We start from the raw sequence: 11,150 nt of genomic DNA, 5'->3' as shown, positions 1-11,150 counted from the left end.
ATTCCTCTCACAGCACTCCCAGAATAGAAGCCCATAGGCTTCTAGAGTAATGCCATCTGTAGATGGCGTTACCCACCGCATTTCTCATATGCACCAAGCCCCGGAATGCCTGTCTGACCGAATTTCACCCCTTGCTGCATCCTGCCCAATTAGACATTTACTATAATATGACTTAAGGAGACCACAAACTATTTACTGATAAATTCAACATTAACTAATATCCGAGTTCACAATTCAGGCAATCAAAGAATGTTTACCTGTCAATATTTTGATGTGCTTTACTTTCACAGTCTTAGCGAACAAATGACCTTGTCCCTGTCTTTATCCTGCACAATTCAGGAATGATTACTCTTATCTGGCCATTATCACAACTTCTCAACAGTGGATTCCGAATTGACTCTGTTATCCGTCAGCCTCATCCCTAGAAGAGAGTTTCCTTCTATTGTGTTCTCTAATTGTCCTTAGAGGTCAGTTCTTTCTGTTTCATCTAGCCAGGACAGAAATATACACAAATGTCCTGATTCAGAGTTGCACGTGGGACAGTGGCGGGCTGGGCCGGGGGGCAGGGCGCCATGCGGTCCGCGGGCAGTCTGTCACTGTGACACAGGCTGCACTGCACGTGTAGCGCTGACCGGACGGAGTTCGGTCAGCGCTACACAGTGACAAACACACAGCCGCCGGCTCCGGCAGCTGTGTGTTTGTTTCAGCAGCTGATGAAAGTCTGTCAGACTCTCATCGGCCGCTGCTGCTCCCACTGCGGGAGCCATCTTCCGGCTCCCGCAGTGGGTAATGGGAGAGACGACATGATGTCCTGACGTCTCTCCCATAATGCAAAGCGGCCCGGGAGGACGGACAGGGTAGCTGATAGCAGCGGCGGGACCAGGAGCGGGGTTTCAGGTAAGTGTTTTTTTTTTTTTCTTTTATTACGTGTCTCTCTACTGCGGGGGGGCTACTACTGGGGGCACTACAAGGGGGAACTACTACTGGGGGTATTACAAGAGGGGGACTACTACTGGGGGCATTACAAGGGGGGGACTACTACTGGGGGCACTACAAGGGGGATTACTACTGTGAGCATTACAAGGGGGCATTACTACTGGGGCATTACAAGGGGGAGGACTACTACTGGGGGCATTACAAGGGGGGGACTACTACTGGGGGCACTACAAGGGGGAGAGCACTACTGGGGGGACTACAAGGGGAGAGCACTACTGGGGGCACTGCAAGGGGGGACTACTACTGGGGGCACAACAAGGGGGGCTACTACTGGGGGAACTACAAGGGGGGATTACTACTGGGGGCACTACAAGGGGGAGACTACTACTGGGGGCATTACAAGGGGGGGACTATTACTGGGGGTGCTACAAAGGTGGGGACTACTACTGGGGGCACTGCACAGGGGGGACCACTACTGGGGGAACTATATAAGGGGCTTACTACTGGGGGCACAAGGGGCACTACACAGGGGGGACCACTACTGGGGGCACTGCATAGGAAGATCACTACTAGGGGCACTACTGGTGGCCTGCTTAAGGGGGTCCTCTCCTGGGGCACGGGGCACTGCATATGGGCACCACTACAGGGGGCTGCCCTATATCTTTATTTTTACTTTACATTAATTCCAAATGGAGCCGCCTCCTCCCTGGAACACTTGAGGGGGGGGCACCTAAGCACGTACGTGTTCTGGGCACCCTGGCTAAACGCTACTCTGCCAGGGCCACCTGCATGCATTTGCTCCCCAGGCTAAAAGTTGCCAGCCAGCCCCTGACGTGGGGGAACTTTAATAGAGAAGAGGGCCCGTGTGCCGACTCTGTGTGGGCTCCCTCCTCTCTGATGGCACAGTAGATTTTGGTTTGGTGCCAGAATCTACTGCACATGCACGGGTCTCCGGGAAAATGGCACCTGCTCCTTAATTTTGAGGACATCAGTATGCGCAGAGCCGTAGCTAGGGTAGTGCGGCTGGTGCCATCGCACAGGACACCACAGGTCAGGGGGTGCTGTTTGGGCCTTTCAAATTTCTGTTTATTATCATTTTTGCTTGTAGATTCCTCTTATTTCATCCCCAGCATCTCCTGGACTCTCCTGTCTCTTCGCTGGCCCTTCCCCATGAGGCCATGGCCTTTTTTTGGGTGCATTATGTCCCTCTGAAAAATGAGGGGGGCGTCAATGCTCTTTCTGGCACAGGGCACCAAAAAGTCTAGTTACGGCTCTGGTACTGCGCATGAGCAAGTCTCCAGAAAAATGTCCACCGCCATTTTCCCAGTGATTTTTGCTGCTCAAAAGCGCCGGCCTGGCACTGCAGAGCAGCACTCTGGAGACTATGGACAGGTAAATATAACACTATATGGGTGCAGTGTGGACCCCCCTGGACCCAGGGGCCAGTGTGCACTGCACACCCTGCACCCATTATAGATAAGGCCCCAAGATTTCTGACATCACTTATCTCGCTACCGAACGTTGGATATATTGCAGGTCCATGCTTATCACTCCCAACCGGAGTGACTCTGAATGGTGTGGTCTGATTACTTATATGCAACCTTTGTGTATCTCCTGTTGATCTCCCCTCTTTGGCTCTTTGGACAGATGTGTCCTCATACAGTGCATCCGGAAAGTATTCACAGCGCTTCACTTTATTCACATTTTGTTACAAAATTTAATCAATTCATTTTTGTCCTCAAAATTCTACACACAGTACCCCATAATGACACCGTGTAAAGTTTTTTTGAGATTTTTGCAAATTTAATAAAAAAAAAAAAACTAAGAAATCACATGTACATAAGTATTCACAGCCTTTGCCATGAAGCTCAAAATTGAGCTCAGGTGCATCCGGTTTCCATTGATCATCCTTGAGATGTTCCTACAGCTTAATTGGAGTCCACTTGTTGTAAAATCAGTTGATTGGACATGATTTTGAAAGGCCTACACCTGTCTATATAAAGGTCCCACACTTGACAGTGCATGTCAGAGCACAAACCAAGCATGAAGTCCAAGGAATTGTCTGTAGACCTCCGAGACAGGATTGTCTCGAGGCACAAATCTGGGGAAGGGAACAGAAAAATATCTGTTGCTTTGAATGAGCACAGTGGCCTTCATCATCCTAAATCGAAGATGTTCGGAACCACCTGGCCGGCCATCTAAACTGAGCGATTGGTGGAGAAGAGCCCTAGTCAGATAGATGACCAAGAACCCGGTGGTCACTTTGTCAGAGCTACAGCATTGCTCTGTTGAGAGAGGAGAACCTTCCAGAAGGACAACCATCTCTACAGCAATTCATCAATTAGGCCTGTATGGTAGAATGGCCAGACAGAAGCCACTCCTTAGTAAAAAAGCACATGGCAGCCCGCCTGGAGTTTGCCAAAATGCACCTGAAGGTCTCTCAGACCATGAGAAACAAAATTCTCTGGTCTGATGAGATAAAGATTGAACTTCTTTGCGTGAATGCCAGGCATTATGTTTGGAGGAAACCAGGCACCGCTCATCACCAGGCCAATACCATTCCTACAGTGAAGCATGGTGATGGCAGCATCATGCTGTGGGGATGTTTTTCAGTGGTAGGAACTGGGAGACTAGTCAGGATAGAGGGAAAGATGAATGCAGCAATGTACAGAGACATCCTGGATGAAAACCTGCTCCAGAGCGCTCTTGACCTCACACTGGGGCGACGGTTCATCTTTCAGCAGGACAACGACCCTAAGCACACAGCCAAGATATCAAAGGAGTGGCTTCAGGACACCATTCTTTGAAATACCACTCTTTGAAAAAGCCCCATTGATGGTGCAAAACTAGTCAGAGGTTATTTGTGTGCTGCTGTTGCCGGGAGCTCTGGCGACACGGACGTTTACCTGTTATTAACAGACTGGATCTGCTTAGCGGGGTGGAGGCAGAGATACATTGCTGCCCATTGAGGACACTCTAAACTGGACAGGTACGAGCTTGGAGAATCCCCTGTCTAAGAGTAAAGACACTCCCCTCCCCCGGACCTTTTTCCCTCGACCAGTCTAGAGGGAACAAGCGGATCACGCAAAGAAGAGACCTAATATTACTTTTGGCACAGGTCCCTATTACAAACTGCTTGGAGATTTATATCGGACATTTGTCCTCAATTGATTGCAACATCCACGTAGACTGAAAAACTTTCATTATCATGCAAAGAAAAGAACACTTTTCACAATTACCACCTGAGTTTTAGGGTAGGCACAGTGATCATTTGCTATTAAGGTTTTTGTTTTTTATATATATATCCACCTCCTACAATTTTATTATTAATAATATTTGGATCCTGAGTTTATATTGTTTCTTCAAACATATTCATTATTTTCCATATTATTGAGAGATTGATATATATGTGCTATTTTAGTGTTAAACGTGCTGTTTGTTGACCGGTCAATGAAAAACATATTTTAATGTACATATGATAATAAATGTGTTTATATATTTTGAAACTTATGACATTTTCTATACTAGTTCTTACTTTTATTAATTAGCACAAGGGTATTTTTTCTGTTGTCATTGTAGAATTTTGAGGACAAAAATTAATTTATTCCATTTTGGAATAAGGCTGTAACATAGTGAAGCGCTGTGAATACTTTCCGGATGCACTGTACATCTAGCCTCAATACGACAGCTTCTTTTCCGTCTGAAAAAGTGTTTTAGTCGCAATGTGATGTGACTAGGACGCACCTGGAGACTGTGCTGGTTGATTTGATATGTGACCCTTTTATATCTGTGTGCCTCTGTATACACATTGAGCTAACAACAGCAGACATTGGAGGAGTCAGGTGGCCCTGGGAGCTTACGCTCTAGCACTGATGGCAGGCACAAGGTAACACACAGGGACAGCCACAGTGACTGGTAAGGAGCTCCACTTCAGAACTTCTGAGGTAGGGATGGACATTGGTTATGTGACGGTTCACTACCATCAATGTTTTTCTTTTGACGGTAGTGTTTTCACCATTCAATGGCGGCTTTCCAATGGTAGCGGTCATCCCATGGTTTGGAAACAATAGCCATCCGATGTTAAAATATAGCTGAATTCAGCTGTTTAACATCAGGAATGGCAGCGGGTTGCTATTGCCCATGTGCGCATCATCAGAAATGTTTTTTGATGGTTGGTTACCATTGCATTGAAAGTTTCCATGGCAGAAGCCCAACCATCATTTGATGGTGGGCTTCCGACGTCTATCCCTACTCTGAGGCCTCCAGCAGATACTCTGTCACTTCCTTCCCTACTGTGTGTACAGGGATTAGTCCAGCTGAGGCGTCAGGTCCCCAAATGGCAAAAAACACTCTCTATGACTGTCTGAGCCTGAGGTAAGTGCTCCTGTGTTCGGTCGGCAACTGAGCAACGCAGTGTCTGATTATACATAAGCGAGGTTGAGCTGTTGCTGCCTCATCTCCCTGCAGTCCCATGGAGCTCCACACAGCTGGTGAGTATTAACTATAAAAACGATTACAATAAACAAAGAAGATGTGTATAAGTTATAGGTATCTTCTTTGTATTATTCTAATAATTTTTATATCAAATCTCAGGAATATTCATCAATTCACTACCGCAGATCTACATTAATAGACCCCATTGGACGGGATACCAATATTTTTTATTGTCATTAAAATCTTTATTTGTAAGGGGCCACAAAGTGGTTCTGCAACATCATGACCTTCCCTTAAAAATCCCTTGTGACCCTCCTTAATGAATCCACCCTCATCTAGCTCAATAAAAGCACTATGCGTACAACTCATTAGGGTCCTCATGTTGGTTGGTGTGTCATTTCTTGCTGGGTTAGTGTTAGTGACCCTCCCTTTCCAAAGAGATAGAGCAGAGGCCATCATCTGACATAAGTTGAGGACTTTAGAGAGCTTGGACTTACCCTTATACTAAGGGGCAGGTATAGCCAAATGATAGCTTGGACACGCCTATCAGGGCTCAACCTAACCACACTGATGGTGGTGAGGCCGCACTATCTTGGGGGTCTTACGCTTCTCTCACAAGCCTGGCCCCCAGAGAGGATGGGTGTACCTACTTTGCCCACTATCACTCCCTGTCTCCTTACTTCACCAACTGTAATTCCCTCTCATTTTTGCCATCCCCTGCACACCAACATGCCCTCTTCACCAGAGCCAGCAACAGAAATCTTGGGGCCCGTGTATACCCCTATCCCATTCCCCTCCACTAATTAGTTTTTCCCTTTCTTTTCTGTATTCTTTTCCTACCCTCTCCCTTTTTATGTATGTTTGTTTGTATATATTTTTCTTGATATATATCTCAAATAAAAAGAAATAAAAAAAAAAAAAGAAATCTTGGGGCCCAGCACACTCTTGTTTTTGGTGCCCCCATCTCTCCTCTGGAGGTACAGGCCAGTTGGCCATCAGCTCATCAGCCCCAGTTGGTCATCAGCCCCTGTGTCTTTATAGTCACATCAGCCAAGTTTTCCCTCACACTTCATATGGATGGGAAGGGAAACTTGTGATATTAGCACCCCCATAAATGGACAATATATGTGATACCTGGTGTCACATTGCTCAGGATTTACTTCCCCAAGTAATGTTATAGGGGAAGATGTATCAAACCTTGGAGAAAGATAAAGTACCAACCAATCAGCTTCTAACTACCATATTACAGTCTGTGGACCTGAATTAGTGTGCACTGCTGATTGCAGATTCCTGATGTTCGATATTTACACAGATCAAGCGTTACGCAGCACTGCTCACCCGCAGCAATTGCATTGTGATTATTCTTGTCCAGAGGATTCACTCGCAAATTGAGTGACAGGTAGTCAGCATTTGGGGGAGGTAACAAATAAACGCAGTCTGACCGTGTCTGACCATTTACATGCTGTTTCATGGGCATGCATAAATTAGCCATTGCGATCTCCTTCGCAGCATGTGACCTCTCTGCGTGTCAGGAGAGCCACAGTGTTTGAGGCAGGTCGGACTTGACTTGACCTACAAGCTGCGTGGCTGCCCGATCTGCATCGATGTTCCCGATGTTTATGCTGTTTTTCGTTGTAGGTCAGATATGTGAAGGTAGCAGTGGGCGTCCCTATGCTCAGGCTAAGCTTTGAAAGGCATTAGCATATTTTCCGTAAGAGATTACAGCTGCAATTGAATTAGCATAAATCTCGGAATCAGGCCCCTGAGCCTGAAGAAGCACAGACATCACTTGGGCACAGTACAAAATTTCTTAGCACTCTAGCAAAACTCATCTCCATTTATCGCCAGGGGAGTGGAGGGACGAGGGATTGTTGGTAGTCTCTCTCTTCTGAGGTGCTAGACATGCCCATCTTGATGTGAAAAGAGGGTGTGATTGCGCCTCAAACCAGGTAAGTTGAATGGGGTATGACTATAATAATTTACTCTCCCTCAACTTGAGTGCCTCAGGAATATTTGCATGATGCAGTGGCTCCAGGGATGCATTTAGAGTTGTGTGAGCCGCATGGTCATCCTCCCACACTTTGGGTGGGATGTACTAAGCATTGCATCCGCGATGTGGTACAACCCGCCTCTCATCGGTTACATAATGCAGTTTGTTCGAGCGGTATGTACTTAGAAATGCAAATAGAATCACAAAGGACAGCTTCCCAATAAGAGCTGTCCTTTGCGAAGCCCCCCTATAGAGGGATTTCCAGGTTTAACATCCAGAAGTCTCTCTGGCATCCTTCTGTGCATGCGCAAAAGGACATGCGTCATGGGGGGAGATGGGAGGGATCCGATTGGATCCCTCTCAGGGGGAGCATCCCATAAAGAAGCCCTTAGGCTTGAAGATGGTATAACCCACTGAGACGAAGCCCTGGAATGCTTAATACTTTTAAAGTGCAAAATGCGGTAAATCCCCCGAAAATTGCATTTGCGGGGGTTGTACCGCATTTTACACTTTAATACATACCGCCCTTTGAATTCAGCTATGTCTGTGTCACTGAAATAAAACAGTTGAACTCTTTAAGACTATGTTATTTTACTTTGATAGTCAGTAAATAATATTAATCAGTTTATCCAAATAAGGCTATGTTAGTTAATAAACAAATCAGATAACTAACAAAGACTCTGCACTTCACTGTATTTTTTTCTGGGATATTATTTATTCTGTCACTTTATTTGGATATAAGACACAAATATTAGGAAACCTTCATACAGCTTTTCCATCCTCTCTCATCCATACTGGCTCTCACACACTCATTCACACTGATCTGACATACTCTCTCACATACACAAACTCCCCTCTCACACACTCATTCACACTGATCTGACATACTCTCACATACACAAACTCCCCTCTCTCACACTCATTCACACTGATCTGACATACTCTCACATACACATTCACACTGATCTGACATAATCTCTCACATACACAAACTCCCTTCTCACACACTCATTCACACTGATCTGACATACTCTCTCACATACACATTCACACTGATCTGACATACTCTCTCACATACACAAACTCCCCTCTCTCACACTCATTCACACTGATCTGACATACTCTCTCACATACACATTCACACTGATCTGACATACTCTCTCACATACACGAACTCCTCTCTCTCACACACACATTCACACTGATCTGACATACTCTCTCATACACACTCATTCACACTGATCTGACAAACTCTCTCACATACACAAACTCCCCTCTCTCACACTCATTCACACTGATCTGACATACTCTCTCATACACAAACTCCCCTCTCTCACACACACTCATTCACACTGATCTGGCATACTCTCTCACACACACTCATTCACACTGATCTGTCAACTCTCACACACACAAACTCCCCTCTCTCACACACACTGATCTGACATACTCTTTCACATACACAAACTCCCCTCTCTCACACTCATTCACACTGATCTGACAAATTCTCTCACATACACAAACTCCCCTCTCTCACACACACTCATTCACACTGATCTGACATACTCTCACACACACTCATTCACACTGATCTGACATACTCTCTCACATACACAAACTCCTCTCACACTCAGTCACACTGATCTGACATACTCTCACATACACAAACTCCTCTCTCTCACACACACATTCACACTGATCTGACATACTCTCTCATACACACTCATTCACACTGATCTGACATACTCTCTCACATACACGAACTCCTCTCTCACACACACATTCACACTGATCTGACATACTCTCTCATACACACTCATTCACACTGATCTGACATACTCTCTCATACACACTCATTCACACTGATCTGACAAACTCTCACACACACACACACACAAACTCCTCTCTCTCACACTCATTCACACTGATCTGACATACTCTCTCATACACAAACTCCCCTCTCTCACACACACTCATTCACACTGATCTGGCATACTCTCTCACACACACTCATTCACACTGATCTGTCAACTCTCACATACACAAACTCCCCTCTCTCACACACACTGATCTGACATACTCTTTCACATACACAAACTCCCCTCTCTCACACTCATTCACACTGATCTGACATATTCTCTCACATACACAAACTCCCCTCTCTCACACACACTCATTCACACTGATCTGGCATACTCTCTCACACACACTCATTCACACTGATCTGACATACTCTCTCACATACACAAACTCCTCTCACACTCATTCACACTGATCTGACATACTCTCACATACACAAACTCCTCTCTCTCACACACACATTCACACTGATCTGACATACTCTCTCATACACACTCATTCACACTGATCTGACATACTCTCTCATACACAAACTCCCCTCTCACACACACTCATTCACACTGGTCTGACATACTCTCTCAAACACACTCATTCACACTGATCTGGCATACTCTCTCACACACACTCATTCACACTGATCTGACATACTCTCACATACACAAACTCCTCTCTCTCACACACACATTCACACTGATCTGACATACTCTCTCATACACACTCATTCACACTGATCTGACATACTCTCTCATACACAAACTCCCCTCTCACACACACTCATTCATACTGGTCTGACATACTCTCTCAAACACACTCATTCACACTGATCTGGCATACTCTCTCACACACACTTATTCACACTGATCTGACAACTCAGAGAAAGAAACAGATGCACCTTGCGCAGAATACTCAATAGGGAATAAGTTTTTCAATAAAAGTCTGTTCAATTGATAATAAATGTCACCACCTAATTCAACGTTTCTGAATTAGTTTCTTTCAAATGAATAGTATAAATAATAAATAAATAAATCCAATGTCACCATCAACAATCCATTAGTCCGGTTAAAAAAGTTCCTTCACAATAAAAATGGTACAGGTAAACGTCTTCCTTCTACAGTACACTGGTCTGCCCAAAGTCACAAAAGTCACTCTTTTTTCCTCTTCAAACACACTAGGATACCTCTTGTTCCTCAAACATAAAAACAAGGGAAACAGAAAAATCGCAATAGTGTGATAAAGTAATTTTATTTTTAGTGACAATTAAAAATGAATATGAGGCTGCGTACCAGACATCAGGGTGTATAAAAACACCATCAAGCATTTGAAGAAATAACTGGTTACCTCCTGGGTTCAAGAATCTACCCACTGTGCTTTTGGTCTGTATTTGTTCCTCCTCAAACATCCACCAACGCATTTCAGCTTAAAGAAAGCCTTTATCAAGGTGTAATGGGCTAGACCAGATGCTCCTGTTTATATCCCCCCTCCTATAATTTCATTGGTCCACACTATCCATGTGTGGTTCATAGGGATAGCTCACAATCCTTATAGAAATACAATTATACATAGTGTTCAAATAACAATTAGAAAGGTTAACTTTTGTGTGCCCCCATCTGCTAGTTGTTATAAAAGACAAATACCCGTCCTTATCCTTATTTTCGCATGCGTCCCACCGCAATGCGCGCGTGGAACGCATGAACTTCCGGGTACTTACGCCGGAAGTTGCACTCAAAGAATGTGTGCCGAGCGTCATCTGTAATCAAAGGTGATGTGTTCCACCGCACTATCTGCGTGGAACGCATACCTCTGTGGTTGCCACCGCCGTAAAGTACCTATTTCACTTTGCAAATCGGGGGAACAGTACTAAACCGAGCCCCCTGACTGGACTGCGTGTGTTTCCTGTCCTCCCCGCTGGAAATTCTAATGTCCGTCGGGG

The sequence above is a fragment of the Taudactylus pleione genome, unplaced genomic scaffold (genome assembly GCF_031769625.1).
Source record: "Taudactylus pleione unplaced genomic scaffold, aTauple2 ptg000202l, whole genome shotgun sequence".
In the NCBI taxonomy this organism is placed as follows: domain Eukaryota; kingdom Metazoa; phylum Chordata; class Amphibia; order Anura; family Myobatrachidae; genus Taudactylus; species Taudactylus pleione.
Note: the sequence above shows the minus strand (reverse complement) of the source record.